This window comes from Nothobranchius furzeri, chromosome 17 (genome assembly GCF_043380555.1).
Source record: "Nothobranchius furzeri strain GRZ-AD chromosome 17, NfurGRZ-RIMD1, whole genome shotgun sequence".
In the NCBI taxonomy this organism is placed as follows: Eukaryota; Metazoa; Chordata; class Actinopteri; order Cyprinodontiformes; family Nothobranchiidae; genus Nothobranchius; species Nothobranchius furzeri.
This window is the reverse complement of record NC_091757.1, coordinates 32,232,101-32,254,870: the sequence shown is the minus strand read 5'-3', so window position 1 is coordinate 32,254,870 and position 22,770 is coordinate 32,232,101. Positions and strand designations below refer to the sequence as shown.

At 40.4% G+C, this 22,770-nt stretch overlaps 1 protein-coding gene across 8 annotated transcripts in view; it reads left to right on the top strand.

The window, feature by feature from the left end:
- The window catches only part of fbrsl1 (fibrosin-like 1), a 356,228-nt gene that overhangs the window by 112,169 nt on the left and 221,289 nt on the right, over window positions 1-22,770 (top strand). The window lies entirely within an intron of this gene.

Genomic DNA, 22,770 nt, shown 5'->3' with positions numbered 1-22,770 from the left:
TAATGTTTAGTAGAATTTCATTTAGAAAAAATGTCAGCTGTGATGTAACTCTAAAGTGTTTATTCTAATTTGACTGTTTTTGAAGATATACACTTTTTACTTGCACAATGTACCACTAACTTTAATAATGCCATGTTTAGCCGACACAAACACGCATCGCTCTCCTCCTTTGCTTGTTGTTGATGTTTATGAAGTTGTATCAGGATAACGCCGAAGCTGAGGGAGTGAGTTACGGCTTCATTCATCTCATGGCTGGCTGGTAAACAGTTGAGTTTTTTCTATTGTCCTAAAAACCTCAGAAGAGTCGGTCAGTAATAAATATTCTTAAAACAAATGTTTGAACTCGATGCAGATTGTGAAGTCGGCATCATCACCACGGGGAACGCGTTGTTTTCAGGGAAATGACTGGAATTCATTCATAATTTAAGAGCTGATTTGTTTTGTTTCCACCCTCATCCAGGGCAGTAAAAGCACCAGTTTGTTTAAAGTTTGTTCCAGTGCAAGTTTTAACTTTACTTTTGGTTTAATGTGTTCTTGATTTATACTAGAATCATTCTACTAATGTGTAAAACATCATGTTATGTATCTATGTCCTACTGAGTATTAGCAGATTTGCTATTGATAACCTTCAGGTGAGCTGCTCTGAGGTAGTCTTTAGAGTCCGAAATGGATCAAATGTAGAGTGTTATTAATATTATGATGACTATTATTATTATTATTATTATTATTATTATTATTATTATTAGTAGTAGTAGTAGTAGTAGTAGTAGTAGTAGTAGTAGTAGTAGTAGTAGTGGTATAATGATTATTGTTATTATTATTATTATTATTATTAGTAGTAGTAGTAGTAGTAGTAGTAGTAGTAGTAGTAGTAGTAGTAGTCATAGTAGTAGTGGTATTATTTTTATTGTTATTATTATTATTATTATTATTAGTAGTAGTAGTAGTAGTGGTATAATGATTATTGTTATTATTATTATTATTATTATTATTAGTAGTAGTAGTAGTAGTAGTAGTAGTAGTAGTAGTAGTAGTAGTAGTAGTAGTAGTAGTCGTGGTGGTGGTAGTAGTAGTAGTAGTAGTAGTAGTAGTGGTATAATTGATTATTGTTATTATTATTATTATAAGTAGTAGTAGTAGTAGTAATATTATTATTATTATTATTATTAGTAGTAGTAGTAGTAGTAGTAGTAGTGGTATAATGATTATTATTATTATTATTATTATTATTATTATTGTTATTTGTAGTAGTAGTAGTAGTAGTAGTAGTAGTAGTAGTGGTGGTGGTGGTGGTGATAGTAGTAGTAGTAGTAGTAGTAGTGGTATAATTGTTTATTGTTATTATTATTATTATTATTATAAGTAGTAGTAGTAGTAGTGGTAATAGTATTATTATTATTAGTAGTAGTAGTAGTAGTGGTATTATTATTATTATTATTATTATTATTATTATTGTTATTATTATTATCGTTATTATTATTATTATCAGTATTATCATTATTATTATTGTTATTATTATTATTATGGTGGTGGTATTGGCCGCGGCCCAGACTTACACAGAGATCCGTTAACCAGCTGGTTCAGGTTTGCCGCACGATTACAGCTAAAGTCTGACTTGCAAAGATTAACACCTCACATCTCTTCATCCAACCACTTTGCTACACCCGCGATGCTTTCTTCTCACAAACGGTTATTCTAGAGTCAAACGAAGAGGACAACGCACCACGATGAACAAAATGTAAAAGGGATGTGGTTCATTTAAAGTGTGTTAGCCAATTATGCGACGCCGATGCTCTGTAGATAAGTGTACTCCCTCTTGTTCACACCCTGATAAGCTCCTTGGTGCAAAATGTATTCTCATTTCAGTTTTCAAAGCAGAGACCATCTAATTATATGCTTTGAGGGAACCAGGGAGAATGTGTCAAAGAACGTGCGCTCCAAATGAATCAGAATTGCTTTAAATGTAGCTCACAGGGGCAGAAGACAGACGGTGAATGGCGTGCAGTCCCTGCGGCATGTTTCTTGATCAAGATTACTAAAAGCTACTTGGTGCTGTAAGATTAAATCAATCCAGTCGACACCATGACAAGTAAGTGTGATTTATCTGACGTGCCAGGAGCTGCAGTAATGTGTATAGAATCAGTCCAACAACGGAGTAATACATCCCCACAACCCCGCCTCAGCCAGCTGAGAGGGAGCTAAACACTCCTGTGACAAATGTCTCTGTGTTGCTGTTAAATGGAAACAAAAGAGGTCAAGTTCTGAGTACCTTTCACATTCAGTGAAGTACTCTGACAAACACATGAGGGATCTGAATGGAAATCCACAGCTCACTGCCGGGAACCAGCCTCTTCACATTAACGGGGTTAAACGTCCACACAAAGGGTGAGCCAGCAGGGACAGATCAGTATATGATGATGATGATGGTCATACAGCTGGTGTAAAGAAACATATGAGGTAGGAAACATTTTCCCAACTGAATTTAAATATGTGATTAAGATGTGGAGATCCTTCCATGAAGTTAAAACAGCACTTTGCATGAAGCGATCGTTTTTGTGATACACTTCTCATAGTTAAAAATTCTACAATGTTTTAAATGACATGTTTCTGCTTTCAGAAAGGGGTTTGAAATAGAGCTGCACACTAATTGTGTTTTCCTCCCAGTGTCAGTGTTTATTAATATCAATAATTAATCAATCGCATGCACAGAGTGCCAATAATTTACTTTGTAGTGAAGTAACCCCTAGCCCTGAATGCTTACAGCTGATTTAGGTGATAGCAGAGATTGTTGAGAGGATCGTGATAGAAAAATGTGGAATTATCCCAAATAATCCATCTGTTATGTGAACAGCTTTGTCCTCACCAGAATCACAGGGAGTTGATGCCTAACTCTAGCAGACATCGGCCGAGAGGCAGGGGTCACCTTGGACAGGTCTCCAGTCCATCACAGGGACACACACAACCAGACACACATACTCACAGCTAGGGACAAAGAATCTCCACTTAACCTAGCATGCATGGTTTTGGCATGTGGGAGGAAACCAGAAAAAGCTCATGCATGCATGCACAGGAAAAACGTGTTAACTCCACGCAGAAAGGTAAAAACCGGGATTCAAACGTGTGATCTTCTCCCTGCAAGCCAACGGTGCATCCATGTGTGCCATACAGCCGTATAACAACTAACAGTTTTCTTAATGCTGTGCAGTGTTTAGTGTAGAAGTTTACTTCATGTCTTTTGTACCTATTTTTCTGTGTTTCCATCTCATTTGTGAATGATAAAATTGTTTTTAGCCTTGTTAAAAACAGTTTATTACTGCTAAGGTGTTCATGAATGCATTTCTGCATCTGCCAGTGTGTTACACACGGGCGATTCTAGCATCAAAGGTCTAGGGGGTGCTTCAGCACCCGCAAAAATGGGCTAGAATCACCCATGGTGTTACATCCACACAGGGCAGTCTCCGAAATAGTCATATTAATAATAACATTTTAAAAAATGAAATAACAAATGACCTGAGTATAAAATTCAGCATGTTCTTATGAGAAAGGTCAATAATACTTCATTTTCTAGTAAATGAACCTATACAGTCACTGTATGCATCCAAATCACAGATAATTCTGTGAATGTAACACAAACAGGTTTTGTATGAAGGCCTATTGGGCTCATACGTAGTTTTAAATGCTTTTTCCTAAAAACGGTTTAGTTATTTAAAAAACAGCTCAGTGCCACTGTTAAGATTCAGGACTTGGATGCTTTGATTAAATGAAGCCCCGCCTCCCTCCATGTGTATTCCACAATAGTACACACCTGCAGACGTGAAGGCCACAGATTAGGCATGTTTCTACTGTTGGAACTTCAGGTAAATTTTCCAGAACTTCACGGCATGTGCATGTCTCCATTTCCCCAGGCCAGCATAACAGGCCAAGGGTAGGTACTCAAAAAGGCCCGGTCAAACTTTTGGTTGTAACTCAGTAGGAAATGACTTCAGCAGAAACCATTATAAGAAAATAAGCACAAATCATTTTTAAAATTGCCATTACTGAACTCTCAACATTGAAAAACACAGCGGAATCCACCCACAACGACGTCATTCACGAGGCTTTGTTGTCTCAGGGCACTGTAAAAAACAGCTTTTTCTAGTCTTTGAACGCCACATCTTACATCACGCAGCTGCTCTCCTCCTCTGAATGGATTCAATTTTGCTGGACTTAGACAGAATAAAACTTTGCATGTTTTAGATGTTACTGTGGACTCTTTTTGGCGCTGATCAGCGACATCACTCACTGCCAGAGAAGTTGTGATATGCTGACGTCTATGCAAAGTCCTGAAAGGGCTGAATTTGTATGAAGACACAGCAGCTGAGAGGACCAGAACATCTTATACTTAACTTCCGTTCATCTCCAAGATCTTGGAAAAGGTTGTGGCTAAACAACTCACAGCTGCTCTTGATAAACATAACATCTATGATAGCTTCCAGTCAGGTTTTCGTAGAGCTCATTCTACTGAAACAGCTCTTCTTAGTCTTCTGACTCACAGTGATGCAGGGGACTGTTCTGTTCTGGTCTTGCTGGACCTGACTGCAGCCTTTGACACTGTTGACCATCACCTGCTACTGGAGAGGCTGAGAGACTGGGTAGGCCTATCAGGATCTGCTCTGGAGTGGTTCTCCTCTTATCTTTCTGAGCGCTCCTTTTCTGTGGCTGTCTCCAAGTTTAGGTCTTCCACCCCCTCTCTTACCCATGGTGTCCCACAAGGTTCTGTGCTGGGGCCTCTGCTCTTCCTCCTCTATCTGCTTCCTCTTCAGCACATCCTGAGCTCCTTCAAAGGAATCTCCTACCATCTTTATGCAGATGACATCCAACTGTACATCTCCTTTAAGCCCCATGAGATGTCTAAGCTGCAGCTGTTACACACCTGCTTAGACTCTATCAAAACCTGGATGGCTGGGAGTTTTCTTCAGCTGAATGAAGATACGACTGGGATCCTCATCTGTGCCCCAGACAAGCTGGTTCCCAAAGTCAGAGACTCTCTTGGTCAGCTTGCTTCTCACACCAAACCCTCCGTCAGGAATCTTGGCATGACCTTTGACTCAGCTCTCACCCTGGATTCTCATGTCAGTTCTCTTCTTCGCTCATCCTTCTTCCATCTCAGGAACATTGCTAAGCTGAGTCCCATTCTGTCCCGCTCTGAACTTGAGACTGTTATCCACACCTTCAACTCCTCACGCTTAGACTACTGTAACTCTCTTTTCACGTGTCTGAGCAGAACCTCCCTGAACCGTCTACAGGTGGTTCAGAATGCCTGTGCTCGGTTTCTGACCAAGTCCTCCAAACACACCCACATCACCCCGCTTCTCCTCCAGCTTCACTGGCTGCCAGTTAACTCCAGGGCTCATTTCAAGATCCTGGTTCTGGTCTATAGGGCCTTTCATGGACAAGCACCATCTTACATTGGTGATCTTCTTAGTCCCTACACCCCCAGCAGGTCCCTGAGATCCAGTGATCAAAGCCTACTGGTTGTGCAGCGCACCAGGCTAAAGACCAAAGGTGACAGATCATTTGCTGCTGTGGCCCCCAGACTCTGGAGCTCTCTCCCCCTGAGCCTGAGATCAGTGGACTCAGTGGTCTCCTTCAAAAAGCAGCTGAAGACTCACTTGTTCAAGCTGGCTTTTGTATGACCTTCATCACCACTCTCTCTTTATTCTGGTCTCCCCACCTATTCCACCTTCCTCAGGAACCACTTATTTCCCTCTTTCCTGTTCACTCTCTCTCTTTCTTAACATTTTTTTATAATCACAATTGTCTATTTTTGCTCATTTCAAATATTTTTTTAAACATTTTCTAAATGCTTTTTTATATTTTTTGTTTTTGTGAAACGCCTCGTGATTTTTATCTTGAGAGGCGCTATAGAAATTATATTTTCTTCTTTTCTTCTTCTTCTTATCTCCTGGTGAATTTCCCCTGAAGTTCCGACAATGGAAACTTGCTTGGTAACGGCCCCCATTTTCAGGAACATTCAGAGTACCTGAATAGAAGTAGGTACTAGGAAAGGCCTGGCAGAGTAGCTGAGCAGAACTTTTAGGTAACCCCTGCTGATTGGTTGTAACTCAGTAGGAAATGACATTGGCGCTGTCCAGCACTGATCCTACTGCTTTAAATTGTCATTACTGCATTCCCAACACCGAAAAACAAAGCAGAAATTCCCCCTCAATGACGTAATTCACAGGGTTTTGTTGTCTCACGGAGCACCATAAAAAAGCGATGCTTCTTCTGGTCATTGAACACCACATTTTACATCATGCAGCAGCTGTCCCGGTCCTTTGAATGGATTAAATTGCTGAACTTCACCATAATAATAAAAAAAAAAGTTACTGTGGTCTTTTCACAGGGCTGATCAGTGACATCACTCACTGCCGAAGCAGTCGCTATATGCTGGTGTCCATGCAAAGACCTGAAAGGGCAGAATTTGTATGGAGACACAACAGCTGAGAGGACCAAGCCGTCATATCTCCTGATCAAGTTCCCCCCTCCCAGACAAGTTCCAACAATGAAAACACACCTAATAGTAAAGTCATCATGCTAGCGCTGGAGTGCGCGTCGAGTACACGATTCCTACATGTTTCAGACCTTTTCCTGCTTGAGCACATTTGATTTGTTTGATTTAATGATGAATCGCTCCTGTAGAAACTGGTGAAGGCTGAGGAGGCATTTCAGTAGTTGTATTACGGAGTTAAAGATGTGGATCACTGAAACCCCATATTTTAAAACTTTCTGAATTTCTTATTATAGTTGGTCACCATCAGTTTTTCATGCATGCTCAACATGAAAGTAGTCTCCTACACCTGTCTCCTGCATTTGCTTCTGATAGAAAATAGACGGTGGATTTGAAAGCCCTGACAGGTCTATGTCACACTATCCCTTAACATTCATGGACTCACCCATCTTGACTCACAACGGGGGAAGGCTAATGTTGGTTTAGCGTCCAGGAAACAGCAGAGAATGGCTTGGCTAGGGTTGTCACGGTGTGAAAATTTAACCTCACGGTTATTGTGACCAAAATTATCCCGGTTTTCGGTATTATTGCGGTATTTTTTTTAAACGTGTTACATTTTCAGACAACTAAATAAACCCTGTATATCAGGAAAATATTGTCCTCAGTTTGTGCCAAAATTTTGCCAAAAATGTGTTATTTTGTAATTATGTTGTTTGTTTACATTTTTACCCTTTAGTCTATAAAATACCAATATTTGCCCATAACTTCTTATTTTTTGTCTGTTTGATGTCATAATTTTAAAAATATTAGATCAGATGATACTTAGTACTCAAGTAGCCTTCTAATCAGATACTTTTATTTTACCCCTATTTGAGTAATAAACCCTATATCAGGAAAATATTGTCCTCGGTTTGTGTCCTTCCTGTGAGCTTTGCAGATTTGGGAAAATGTCATCAGGCAGTAATCATTGTTAAATTCATAATGATTCTCGGAGAGAGACCAACTCTTATCTGCCCCTGGGAGCCCCGTAATGCATAGCGTCATTTCAACATGGGGGTGTCCGCGACAGTGTTTATATGCAGGTAGCGGCGCTGCGGCTGCTTTATATAGCGACTCGTTGCATTCTCCCTCAACCCAAATCCTTGGATCACGCATTTTAGCTAAAGCGCTAATGTTAGCTTGCCTTGCGTTGACTGTAGAGTTGTGGGTGATGGTCATGCAGATGTGTCATGAGATTTGAAGCGTTGCTGCCTTTCACAGACACTTTTTCTGCACGTGCTGCAAACAGGATAGCCGTCTTCTATCAACTGTCCCTCGGCATTCTTCAAATATCCAAAAGATGCCCGTACTTCCCACTTTGTCTTCTTTGAGGGATAATAAATGCCCTGAGCGCTGCCGTCTCCTCCTTTGGCCATTATTTCAGCTTTAGCTTCAAGAAAGTTTTGGTTGTAAACAACAAAGCACGCATGTGCCGCTGCCAACTTACGGTAGTACTGATACGGTGGCTGGTAAGGGTCACCGCGCCTACACCGCAGCCACGGTAATCCACTGAGATAATATATTTTTTATAAAACAAGACGGTTATTATTACTATTATTATTATTACCGGTTACCGTGACAACCCTAGTCTTGGCTAGTAGAAGCTAACCGTTATCATTAGCAACTCCACCACACAGCAGAACTCCTCAAGGCTTGTGTCATTTGTGGAGATAGAATATCAATGTTGCAAGTCAGTGGTAGAGTCACGTTGCTGTTATCCAAACTGAGGTGAGATGTCTAAACAGGAAATAAGACTCCAAAACCTGCCGTCTGAAGCTCAGCTGTGATGTGGTTATCTGGTAGTTCCTGGAAATGGTTCCCGGGTATATTTTCCCCCCAGAGTTTGACTTATAAGACATTCATTCCTACCACAAATGTGTTGATTAAATGAGTGATCCACACCTTTAAAAACACAGTGAGTTTGTTTTTATGACAGTGAAATAAAACGGACACTAGGAGGTGTTAAAACACATAAAATCGTACTCAGTGTGCCTTTATGCGCTAAAAGTGAAGTTTGTTGTTGAAACTAAACATGGTGTTTTATTATAACAAACTATGACTCAATGTGTGTTGTCCATGGCTCATGGTTGTTCTTGATTCCACTTTAGTCAAATGTACAAAGTTGGTTTGAAATCTGTAATTGACCATTTAGTTTGCAGTCTGATGAAAGAGAGGGATTACCAGAACAGCTCTGTAATCTGTTTGTGCCACGGCTTGCCGTTGAGGGAGGTATATCCTGCAGAGCTCTTTGTGTCTCTTTAATAATTACTAGCCTTAGAAAGAGGAGAGTGCAGCGTAGAAAGCATGATGATGTGCATTAGAGACAACCATCTGTCTTCATCTGACACTCTCTTTACACACCATGTCTGCTTTTCTCTGCTCCAGGCTCCATTTGTAAGAAACTCCTTTCCTCCCTGCTTTATGCGTGTCTCAGGAAGGCCTCCTGGCCTTTGCAAGCAGCTTCAGGAGTGCTGACATTCCTCTCTTCGGAATGCATGAACTGTCCTTTGGGAAGTAAATCTCTTTCCACGATGGCTCAGAGCGCCTCATGATAACTCTGTACAGCCGAGCACTTAATTGTTGCCGGCAAGGAAGCCTGTGTTGGGTTTGTACCCACATACACAGTCACACTTCACCCCCCACGCTGCCGGAAATGCCAACAAAGCACTATCAGGCTGTTGCCAGGGCAACATGATCAGGTCAAAGCAGTTGAGCGGTCTCTGCTGTTCCAGGCCGAGACCCCCCCCCCCCCCCCCTTCTATCGCCACTCTCTCTGTCCATTCACCTCATCCTCTCCTCTCCATCATGTGTTTCCCCTGGCTGATCACATTTTAAGCCACTTCTTCATCCATGCTTCGTCACAGTCACATTTTCGCCTGAGGATTTACAGAATAGACTGAAAAAATGTGCTATTTGACCAGTTTGTCTAATTAAAAGCTGCATAGAAACATAATACAGCTGCTCTCATTTGTTGTCTGTCAGTTTTCATAGAAAGAAAACCTTGCTGGCAGAAATAAGGATGATTTATCTCCTTTTCCTGGCACAATCACATTTATGACTGGTATTGTGTGTTAAAGAGTAATTGACTGTGAATTAGAACATAGAAGAAGCATAAAAAAAGTTTAATTCTGTTCATTACTGATAAAATGCAGCAGACATTTGTTGCTGGAAGTAGGTTGAAAAGCTAACAATGTTCACCGTGGCGCCTGAGCTGTAATGTTTGTCTATGCTGCTGAGAGGTGTTTACACCTTTAAGTCTGCTTAAAGCTAAAAGAAATGTGTTCTGGTTTTGTCACAGAACCAAAATTATACTCGAACAACATCCAAACAAGCCAAACATAGAATGATTTGCATAATTGTAAAATCATCACACAAAGTTCAGAGGAAAAAAGAAAGCAGTGAATTTTCTTTATTTTTAACCAGAGGCAGGAAAATATGGTCCCCGGGGGCTGCTATCCAGCATGTTTTAGTTGTTTCCCTGTTCCAGCACACTCACCAAGCTCTGCAGAAGCCTGTTAAGTAGCCTGGCCTGCCAGGCTCGTCCTCTGTTTACACAGAGAACTAGTCTGGTTACTCACAGGCAGAGAGGCACTTGAGGGGCGGGACTAGCCAGCTCAAAAATATCCAATCAGAAAAAAGGCGGAAATGCCAACTGTACCGCGCGGTGCTGTCGATTTTTAGCTGTAGTCGAAAATGTCGTCTGTGACGGCGCAGACATCTTTCTTTTATGGATGGACAATATATGGGCATCAATATCGGTATCGGCCGATTTTTTAAATATCGGTGTCGGTCCAACAAATAAAACCGGGCCGATATTAACAACAGAATTTTTTCCCATCTTGTCTCCATTTGTTTGCCTGTTTCAGAGGGTGAGGGGAGTGATGTGTAATTGTTTAGCCATGTGACAGTGAATGTATTCATCTCAGAACCGTCAATGTGTGTGGTGTGTGTACATAACTTAAATTCAGCTTTAATCATTTACATTCTGTACAAAATCTACTGATTTTAGAAGCATTAATGTCAATATATCGGTATCGGCAAATATCGGTTATCGACCATAACAGTGATCTTAATATCAGTATCAGCCCAAAATTTTCATATCGGTACATCACTACTTTCTTTAGAAGAAAGGTTTTTAGCACTTCTTCTTGTTGAGGTTTTAAAGACATGTCCAAGTCATTTAGACAGAGGAAAGAGCCACAGCAAACTCTGCTTCAGATGCCATGTTTTTGAGAAACTCAGCGTTGTGGTGTGTGTGTGACATATGCTGCACGTCTGTTGTAGCAGGGAAAACACAACGTGCTGGAAATCAGCCATCGAGGTCCAGAGTTGCCCACCCCACTTTAGATCATCACACCTTTATGGTCCGGTAGCAGAGTGACCTTGAGCAAAGCGAAGAACAGTTCTGTTCTGAGGACTTGCTTGTTTAGTCTCTCTTCATGTGATGTTTCAAGCAGCAGGCGGACGGCTGTGCCATGTATCACTAGGTAGAGGTCTCGGGGTGTACCAGCCTATGACAGTGTGTTCACCTTCAGGAGACACCACCTAAAACAGGAGCTGGAGGGAGCAAAGCCTTCCGATTCATCGATCTGTAGGCTTTTATGAAGAAGGGTTTTTGCAGCAGCTGCTCTTTGTTACATCTAGTGTGAAAACGTTCCCTAAAGAATGACCGCATTCATCTAAAACGGTTGCTGCTGACGACTTTTTAAAGGTCATGTAAGTCCGTACAGCTCAACTACTGGTTTTAGTTCAGCTATCACTTAAATTAGAGAGATGCTGTGTTTTAAGGTCAAGCAAAGAAACGCGTTAAATAATCATGATTTTGTCTTGTTTCTTATTAGCCTGATAATCACCAATCAATTCCTATCAGGTGTGTTGATGCAGAGATGGTGGTATACACACATAATCACACTAAAGACTCATATTGAAGCTCTGTTCAATGTCTGTTTAGGTCCTGATGCAGAGGACCAGGTGTGATGAAACAAAGGAAACTTCTAAGGTCTAAAGGTCTCTCTGCTCCAACACGCCTGATTCAAATCTGTGGTCATGAACAGGCTTCTGCAGAGACTGGTGGCAAAGGTGATTCATCTGTTGAGTCAGGTGTGTCGTAGCAGACAACTAAATGGCCCTGGAGGACCGAGCTGGAGACAACAGGGGTTTTTACTAACTACTCTTAAATTTGGCTGATTGGGACTTCTCTGTAACAATTAGGGTTATCACGGTGTGAAAATGTAACTTCACGGTTATTGTGACCAAAATTATCACGGTTTTCGGTATTATCGCGGTATTTTTTTAAACGTGTTACATTTTCAGACAACTAAATAAACCCTGAATATCAGGAAAATATTGTCCTCAGTTTGTGTCTAAATTTAGCCTAAAATGTGTTATTTTGTAATTATGTTGTTTATTTGTTTACATTTTCCCCTTTAGTCTTTAAAATACCAATATTTGCCCATAACTTCTTGTTTTGTCTGTTTGATGTCATCATTTTAAAAATATTAGATCAGATGATACTTAGTACTCAAGTAGCCTTCTAATCAGATACTTTTTTACTCTTACTTGAGTAATAAACCCGATATCAGGAAAATATTGTCCTCGGTTTGTGTCCTTCCATCTTTTTAAAAACTCCGGCCAAAGTGAAGATCTGCGTTTTCTCCGTTTTGGGTGTCTGCGTGTGGACAGACAAAACCGGAGTTTTAAGGTTCGCAACGTCACTTTCCGCGACAAAAAAAAAAAATGCTGACATCACGTGTGCGACCTGTGTTTACACTAGCTGACAGCATGGATGCCCTCAGAGCTGCGCTCGCTTTATCCATTGTCCAAGCGCTTTTTGCTTGTTTGTTTTTGCAAGCGGAATTACTGCTCCTTGCGGAAGACCACAGACGAAGGACGAGGTTAAGAACGGGGGAAGTACTGCCGCCTACAGGTCTGGCATGTCCTTAACAACGTATTTATCCGGGTACGTGTGGACAGAGTTTGTTTTTAAAACAAGGTGGTATGGATGCAAGTTTTTGGAGGAGCGGATATTCGTTTTTTTTAAAAAACCCGGCTACGTGTGGACTAGGCCTAAATGTAGCACAGCTGCCGTGCACGTGCTCATTTATTGGGGTCACTATGAGGTCTTTATGTGGAAAACAAGTATTTGTTTCTGCAGCTTCTTCTGCTTTTCAACGTAGCTTTCATAATGTGTAACATTCATAATTGATTGTGTGTTATTGTGTTTATTCTGTTACTTTATTCAGCAGACACTTTCACCCAAAGCTAGGGTTAGGGCTAGATACCGATGCAGTGAATGAACCTAGCATACATATTTTTGTATTGTAGGAGGAAACCTGAGCAACCAGAGAAAAAGCCATGTATGCTTGCCAATGCCGAGCTGCAGTCAGGATTCACACCAGCAACCTTTTTGCTGCAAAGTACTGCCAAGTAGCCACTTTTACTATGACCACTATGCAGAAGGCAAAAGGACACACACACATTGACTGGCATCACTGCATCCACAGTAGGTAATCTACAACCTGATAATCATATCTGTTAGTTATTTATAGTATTATTAATATTAATACTATTATTAATACTTTGTCTGATTTTAGAAAGTTAAAAAAAACTGAAAATAAGGGATTCACTTGTTTGGTTTCCATCTGGAACTAAACCTGCAGGTTATAATGTTACAACAAAGCTGACCTTTGACCTTCCTGCAGAGAACAGCTGTGCTTCTTAGCTGCAGCCTCTCATATCTTTTGCTGTTTCTTTGTCTTTATTTTCAAACACCTTAGAGACAATGCAAACTGGTATTTTTGGATCTTTACTTGATAAAACTACACATGAAATAAAGCTTACTAGTTCTTTTCAGTGGCGTGTTCATTAGTCAGAAGATACACATTTGAATTTCTGAGCCGCTGGTCAAGGAATCAGTGTTTTCTTAGATACTATGTACATTTGAATGAAATGATCTTTTCTTAGAGGAATAAAGCCATCAGGATGATAAATTGTTCTTATGTCTTTTATGATAGTGTTCAGCCCCTTGGGCTTCTGAAAAGTGTGGAAGGTGCTACTAGGGGTGTGCAATCTTAGATACTATTTTCTAGTTACAAAATACCTTTACTCCACTACATTATTCATGTAAGACTGAACAAATACGCAGGTTTGCATGAAATCTACAGGATAAACATAAATAAACACTGTCAGATCACTGTCTGTTGGCCTCAGCAGAACGCGATCTCCAACATTTGCTGGAGCGGTTCGCAGCCGAGTGTGAACCTGCTGGGATGAGAATCAGCTCCTCTAAATCTGAGACCATGGTCTTGAATCGGAAAAGGGTAGAATGCCTTCTCCAGGTCAGGGCTGAGGTCCTGCACCAGGTGGAGGAGTTTAAGTATCTCGGGGTCATGAGTGAGGGAAAGCTGTAGCGTGACATCGATAGATTCGATTCGATTGTCGGCTGGTTTGGAGTAGGGATGGGTACCGAATTCGGTACTTTTTAAGGCACCGACTAAATTCCACGGTACCGACTAAGTACCGATTCTCGTCATATGAAACGTGCCTCTGTACCTGTGCCACGTGCCGGAGTAAGAGCGTAATGTCATCAGTCCCTTTGGGCGTGCTGTAAACAAAGCAGCATGGCAGAGAGGAAGCGTTCTGAAGTTCCACCTCACTAAATGGGATGTGTAACTGGGTGATGATGATGAAACCAGCAACATTGATCTAATTGAGGCATCATCATCATAATCTGCTCCGGCAGGTAAATAAAATGTTTAAGATAACGTTAACTTGATATGTTGGCTTCCATTCAGCTAATGGTGCGTTCAATTTCTCCTCTCAATGCCGAAATTAGGACTAGAAGAAAGCGAACGCGCTCGAAAGTCTGGCTTCACTAAATGCGTTGGGCTGCTGGGCGATGATGAAACCAGCGACAACGTTCTGAGTATGAGGCATCTTAATCTGCTCCAGCAGCAAAAGAAACTGTTTAAGATAACGTTAGCTTACTAGCTTACTTTTTGTTTACATAGCTAATGGTGCGTTCACTTTCTCCTTAGAAATTCCAACTTCCGAGTAGGAAAACTAAACAGATTGAAAATGAACAGCAAAAGGAATAAAGATACACGGTAATTGTAGTTCACAGCAAAGATGTTTGCTTCAGTGTAATTTGCAGTTTATAAAACTACAAAGACCCACCATCACACTTGGAGCTGGGTTTAGTTTGTGGAACACCGCAATATTAACGTACAAACAGCTGTATGGTATTGAAATGTGCTTTAGTTTCATTTGTAGTTTATAACACATGGTCTCCTCATCAGAGTTATTCCAGAAGGCATAGAAGAGGATTAGGAGTGCATGGAGCTGGGTTTGTTTTTGCATCATTTAGAAACCGTTGTGGTTAAAGCTTTTCATGCTGAACAATTTGCCACTACAGTGATAAAATACAAACAGTTGTATGTTATTTATCAGGATTTTTATCAAATGTGGTTATATATTGGGAAAGTAATATACATTTATATTTAATTTGAACTCATTCACTGCCATTGATGACTAAAGTCGTCATTTTAAATCCAAGTGTTCACTGCCAATGACGACTAAAGTCTTACTCATTTTTTGTTACTGTGTGGGCATCGGAACGAGCCCCCGCACCATGAGAACAAACATCTCAGCTCTAAAGCCAATCTTCATTTGCATACGTCACACGTCACGTGATCAGAAAGCAGAAAATCCATGTGTTAGATTGTTTTGGGCCGCTGCTGTAAAAAAAGCGAGGCGCGAACCGGAAAAGCTTTTGCCGATCACAATTCAACAACGAATTATGAAAGAACGGATTCTTCCTGATATGAGAGGTGAGTCTCCGCTTTGTTTTGGTTGTTTTGGTGTCGACATCACCCTAGCAAGCAACGTTCTGTGACGCTTAAAAAACAGGAAAAACGCTGGCAGCAAAGGGCTTTACTGATCAGGAAATGGCTGGCACTGAATGAGTTAAAAGTGATTTAAATAATTATTAAATACTCAAAAGTAGGGATGTAAGAAAATATCTATATGGCAATATATCATGATATTTTTCTAGCAATATTATATCGATATTCAAAAGCCGTGTATCGGAAATATCGATATGGCAATATAGCGTGATATTTTTTCCTGCGATTATTACATCGATATTCAAATACTGTGTATCTAATTCTTGAAAGAATTTACATGCAAACTTTTGTGTATTTTCTTTTCATTTTGTGCAATTCAAACGCCACCCGCTAGTTGGCAGCAGTGTGCAACAGGTTTTGTTTCCACCATTGAAATGTAAATCCCTCCATCATGGTTCAGGTACCTTGTGTTAAACATGTTACATATCAGTTTGGACTGTTTATTGAACATTCTTACAATAAATTCAGTAAAAAAAATTGCTTGTAACGTCTGAATGAATGTATCGCAATATATCGTGATATATCGTATCGTCTCCCCTGTAGCGTGATATGTATCGTATCGCCTGAATTTCAAAAATACACGTCCCTGCTCAAAAGTATCGAAAATTGGTACCGCTAAGTACCGTTATCGATTTGTATGTACCTGTGTCGGTACCAGATCGGCTTGGGGTCCTGTGCTTGCCGATGACGTCACACAACAGCAAGTCCACACTGTTTTTACACATATGTTTTGGAAAGAGTTTAGCAGTTTTGTTATACGAAAGAGTTTAGCAGTTTTGTTATACATTCTTGTGTCTTACGGCCCACATTTTTTCTTTATAACTGTAATTTGGCAATAAAACACCATTTCGTTTTTTTGTAAAGAATGTTAAACTACCTAAAACCAACATCAGACTGTTAAAAAGCATAACAGGTCTTAAATGTGACATTTTTTTAATGAATTTACATAAATAGCAGCCATGTCCGTTTCTATACTTTTGGGATTCCTCTGTATATTTTGAAAGTTCTTATGTAAATTAATCCATGGTATTCATTAAAATGATTGCTTGCTATTTGTTTACATTTTTTTGCCCCATTTCATCAATTGTGGCAATACAACATATTTTCTCCGAAAGTGTTTGTTTTTGGACTACTGGACTACAACTGCAAATTTGTTCGGACCAGTCAAAATCTTCGGTGTGAACATGCTAACCTTACTCCTACGAACGTGGTATCGTAACATTAGAAAGTCCTGCCTTCATCCAATCCTGTAGTGACGTCATTGGCGGGCGCAGGTCCCCGAGCCGATCGGCACCGACACCGGGAATTGGTACCATGTAGATTCCAATGTCAAAGGTACCTATCCCTAGTTAGGAGGAACGACAACCAGCTTCTTCTCTTCATCTAACTCGAGATGGAGACGTGTAAGGTGCTGTCACATGTTAGTAGTGTTGCTGTTGTATTTTACTTTCTTTTAATCCTCCTGACGAGTGAATCTCACGCTCAGTGGCTGAAGCTAGTTTGTTTTGTTTTTCCCGCTTGTCTGTCCCCCTAAAGTGTCTGAGCGGAACGCGTAACTTTTACGTTCCTACCACGCTCCGCGGTAGTTTTCGGCATTTTAAAAAATCGATTATGAATGTTTATGTGTATATTTTGAGTCGGCACACGTCGATTAAATGGCGAATTGGCACACCCCTAGTTGCTATACAAATAAAATTGGTGTCATTTGGTTAAACAGTCAAGAATCTTATAAAATTTACAGAATTAAAGACAAGAAGCAGTCTCATCTTTGTGGGATTAAAGATAACATTCTCCCTTTAAACCAGAGGATTATTTGAGGGCTAAATCTGTGCCTGCCCTCTTTATCGCCCACAGATATGATGCTAATTTACATTTTCAAACAAATATCAGGTGTGTTTCTACCTTAACTGACAGACAGCTAATACAAGTATTGATTCTCAGATGACTGGATGTTCATGCTGATTGATCCCACCACTCACTGTTTGTACTTAAAACAAGTTTCTGTTAATAACCAAGGAGATGAGAGAAGGCTTGTCGTAGTCATTACCGTTGGACATTCAGCTCTGCCTGAAGGGAGTAACAACCTGCTTCTGTTGTAGCTGCGCTTTAAAGATGACTCCGGGTAATGAATGGCATGACAACTCACCTCCTAATACCATCTGGTGCCTCTGGAGGAGCGATTGTGTTTGTAGATGAAGTGAGGAGGGCTGCTTTGTGGCGCTGTGTGATGTGGGTGAGAATATTAAACCAGGCTGTCAAAGGAGTCGGGCTGTGAGCTGAGAAAGCTTTAGTCATTGTTCAAAAATGTATTTCACAGAAACGAGTGATGTTCCAAATAATGGCGAGACTGATTTATCAATTGCTTTTTTTAAATGAAAAAGCTTTGAGCTCTTGATGTTTTATTCTCTGCTGATTTAATTTGACAGAGTGAGAAATGACTTTTCCTTTGACAATAAAAACGTTCTGGAGTTTTATGTTTTAAGGGTTATTCAAAAAACAGTTCTAGAGTGTTTTATGGTCCAATAAAGATGATTCATGTTCTTTAAAATAAGATTTCAAGCCGTGTATTCAATACAGATTTGCCTGTTAATAGTTGTATTAGTCAGACAGCTAAAGCTGGGCTACAGTTTGAGTGTTGGTGACTGAACAGATGCTAAAACCAACTCTGTCCTCTGGGCTAAGCTCTGAGCTGCTTCAGGCGCTGCTGTCCTTTGAGAGGCAAGATGTTGCTTGTCACCAGCTCCATCTTACTTCCAGCTCTAGAAAAAAAAGGACGGGATTTGAACCATAAGGGGTAAAAAACTATCCAGTCCCAAGCAGAACCAGCAGACATCAGTGCTTTTAACAGGATTAGATTCTGTGCATGTGAACCGGCGTAGGAGGGAGCATCGTGTTTACCATGTTCTGCTCAATCAGCCGGTGCAGCTTGACCTTGATTTAACCTCTGCTGTGTGATTGAATATGTGCTAATGTTCCGTTCTGGAGACACAGTAACGGAACAAACAGGCTGAAATAGGATGAATAGAAATGAGGGTTTAATGCACTCGATAAGTGAAAAACTCCTGTTTGGAGTGAGGATGCAGAACATCAGGATGTGCTTTCACTGTGAGAGTGTTCAAACACCTGACGCCTCGTTCTGATTCACTCTGTGTGCTCACCCGCTGCTGTGGTACAATCTTAGGCTAAGGCTGCAGCTACAGAATATTTTAGTAATCAGGAACTTTATCAAATAATCTACTGAATAACAATCAGATCAAGGAACTCTTTGCCAGTTGTTGCAAAACTTTTATTCTGGATGTTGTGTTCTATAATGATGGCTGCACCCTCTTCACTCTGACATCAGTATTGCATACAAAAACAAGTATATTTTATTCACAAAGATTTTTCAGTCTCTAAATCCTGCGTGCTTGTTTTGCGGAGTGGTGTCTGAGAGTGTTAGAGTCCGTTACAAGCTTTTCTGTTTGTTTTTGTGCAAAAGCAGGTTTTTCCAGGTTTGTACTGGACCTGCCAGTCTTTAACGTCCCAGTGATTTTATCTTTTCTTGTGGAAATGTTTATGTTCCTCATTCCTTTTGTAAGAGCATTTAAACATTCTTGCTTATGATACATGGTGATTGCTTCATGTGAAGAGAAAACGCTGCATAAAGATGCCTTTTGATTGCCGTAAAGAGCTTTGAGACAATGTGTCATGTTTTACTGGTAATCTTGGGACATGTCCATTAAAATGAATGAAATGATGCCCAGTTGTGGAAAAATATTGGTGGCTTCGAAGTATAAACCACACAAAATTAAAATGCAGGGGAGCGGGTCCAAGGCCCAATTCCAATACTCGCACTTCCACGCTTGCACCCTTCATTTGCGCAATCCCGGCCAGGGGTGTGAGTGCATAGGGTGCATCGATGCAGATTTGGGTGAAGGTACCCACAATCCTTTGCTGCGGGAGAAGAGGCTCAAGTGCCTTTTCTTAAAATATGTATTTTCAAATGGTTGATGCTGTCAATGTTTCAGACAAAGCAGCAATGAATATAATTTTTTTCAAACAATTGTTTGGTTTGTTTGAAAGTTGTTAATAAAGTTTTTTTTTTTAAATGTAGCACAGTGAGCAGCATCCAGGCATGCATTGCGGTCGATGATGCAATGCTCCATGTCCCAATTTTGCAACTATTTGCACACTTGTGTACCATACACTTGTGTACCACACACTTGTGTACCACACACTTGTGTACCATACACTTGTGTACCACACACTTGAGTACCACACACTTGTGTACCACACACATGAAGCCTTACAGCGCACTTCCTCCAAGGGCATTTCACAGAAGACCGTAGAGTGCAGTGTGAGTATTGTGATTGGGCCTAAGTCTCTGGGCAACGCCATATTAGATGTTATGTTTCTTTCTACGGGAGCCCGTGAGGACAAAATGCATGTACTGATTTGTAACAAATGGTTACAAAACTTTCATCATTCATGAACGTTGTTTTACACATTTGCCTCTTCGCTCAGTAGCGGTTTTAGGCACGGGCAGACAGGGCAGTTGCCCGGGGCGGCATTTTTTCATGACACAAAAGGGGCGCACAAGCGCGGAGTAAAAAAAAAAAAAAAGGAAATCTGCGCCGCACCGAGGTTTTCTATTCTATCTGTCATATGACAGTGTCTGGATTGGAAACAGCAAGTTGGCGCCCCCTGCAGCTGCAGGCGCTCCTGCTGACTGAGAACGTTCACGTGCACCGTGTGTCTATGAAGAACAGGAAGGGGAGGGGTGCGGCGGGGGAATTCACCTCTGCGTCTTTCCCAAATGAAATGAGCGTGCAGGGGCTGAATCAACTGTATTAACATGGCTAAAGTCAATCACATCTTAACGTTCTTCCATATTTCATTCATAATATCATAAACACAGGCCTATCATTCTTTCAGGTGTTTCTGAATTGTGTGAAATGACCGAATAAAAAAAGGAAAAACAAAACGATTTTGTGGTCACCCCCCCATCAAGGTCAAATAGTTTAGTCCTGACTAAAGGAAACTTACTGAGTCAAGAGCCAAACAGAAGAGATGAACATAAAAAGGCTAAAACCACCAGGTGCCCCATTCAGGGGGGAAAAAAGAAAAAAGAGGAGAAAGATAAAGGTATGTAGCTCTCATGATGAATGTTTTCAATTTTTTGAACCAGTTAACTGGGATTTTAACGGTTAAATGCGGTCAACTAATTGCTAACAGAGCTAATAGGGCTGAAATATTGAAACGAATATTCAAATGGTTCGAAAAAAGTCCTTGAATCATTTTTTACTGATTCAAACTAGGATTTGTTAAATGCTCGCTGCAGCCTGTGGCCTGCCTGAACAACAACAAACATGTTGATCATGTTCACATAATAATAAATAAAACAACTCTACAAGCAGAAGAAAACACCCCAGTCACCACTAACTATCCTGGTTATTTATTGCAGATGGCTGCACTGATTTTTTTTTTACATGATTTGTTCTGTAAAAGTTGGCATTTTTGTTAGTCTACAGTTTTTTATGTCAGTTTAAATTACAATTTCAGAGGCAATTCTAAAATATTATGGATCATGATAAAGATCTATTGGAGATCTACCCCAACTTTTGGACTGCTCTGCCAGTCACTGTGGCTCAAGCTGAGAGGAGCTTTTCAAAACTTGATCAAGTCATACCTGAGGTCACCTGTGTTTCAGGGGCGGCTCACTCACCTGGCTCTGATTAGTATCAATCACTCAGTAGGGGAGCAGATTTCATGTGATGACATTATTTATGACGTTGCATCAAGATTAGGTTTTAATTTTAGTTTGTGTTTTCTATTCTAAGTGCAATGCTGTAGTGATTATCTTTAGTTTGTTATGTGTGAAATATTTTTGCTATTTAGAATATTTATTATCTATTATGTTCATATATTCTTAATATTTAGTTATTGTTTGTTTTTGTATATTTGATTCTATATATACTGATACAGTATATAATGTTTAGTGCTTTACATTCTGACAACTTCATAGTAATTAATGTAAATATGTGCAACTTAGAAAAATGAATGTTCAATAGTCGTTCTAATAAAACATGCCGGTTTGTAGAAAACATGCGTGTGTTCATGCAGGTGGGGTGGTGTGGTGGTGGTGGGGGGGTGGTTGGGGGGGGGGGGCGCTCAAAGGGGGCCTCGCCCGGGGAGTAATTCGATGTAGAACCGCCACTGTCTTCGCTCATTGCCAGTGATGAAAGTGAGTCTGATGTGCTTGTCATATTGCTCCAAGGGATTTTTTACCCTAATGGCCATCCTTTGGAAAGGTCTTGCTCAAACACAACAATACTGCTTGCTTGAAATAATTTATGTATGTACTTCCACCTATAATCAGGGAAAATATGCATTGTCACTTTAATGTCAAACTGTGGTAATCATAACCATTTAGATCCCTGCAAGGCTGTTGCTGTCTCACAGGACATGTTGGTTGGAGGATTATTGGTATTTTTGGTTGTTTTGGTTGTTTGTTTTTTTTTGTTTTTTTGTTTTTTTTGCCCACTACCATAGCCGTCTCCAACAAAAACCTTTTCATCTGCTTGTTTCAGAATAATCAGCAGGTGTACTGTAAGGAGATGTGGCGGGAATAAAAAAACGGTGTTTGAGCTTGTAGGAACTCTTAATGGTTTTTCAATTCCAATAAACAAAGTCTAGTTCAGTCTTCAGTCGATGCCTGAAAGCAATGATTAGTTAAAGGGGAAAATTGCTTGGTGATAGCACAAATGTAAAGCAACTGTATTTTCTCCAGCGTGCATTAAAGCAGCACTTCATATCATAAGCTCATTATATCTCAGCCATAAAGTGATTATAGGCTCCAGTAAAGCATTGTTCTGCTGTTGACAGGATTAAAGATGACTTTAAAGCATCGCCGCTCTCTGCTGTGCTGTTTGCTTGCTTTGGGAGCCTGAAGTGAAAAGGGCTGTGCTCTTGAGTGTGTGCCAGCTGCAGCACACCCACCATCCTTTCTTTAACACATTTATCTGCTGTCAGTCTGACTCTCCTTTCAGATTAGTCTGCTTTGTTCTTGTCTGAAGGCAGAACAGCCAGTAGGTTTACATTGATATGAGAAGAACAATCATCTCAAGGTTCTTTAGAAAATCCTTGAAATGCTAAAGACAGTAAATCTAACATGAGTACACCATCGATTTGTCTGTCTGCATAATTCTGATTCAAATAAAAACAGGACCGCAAACACTTGAGTCATGTAAAATCCATTAACAGACACAATGATTTAGTTAAATTTATTCATGACGGATCATCACTATATTCTGTGGATGGTTAGCTCTGATTTATACGTATAATCAATCTTTCTCTGCT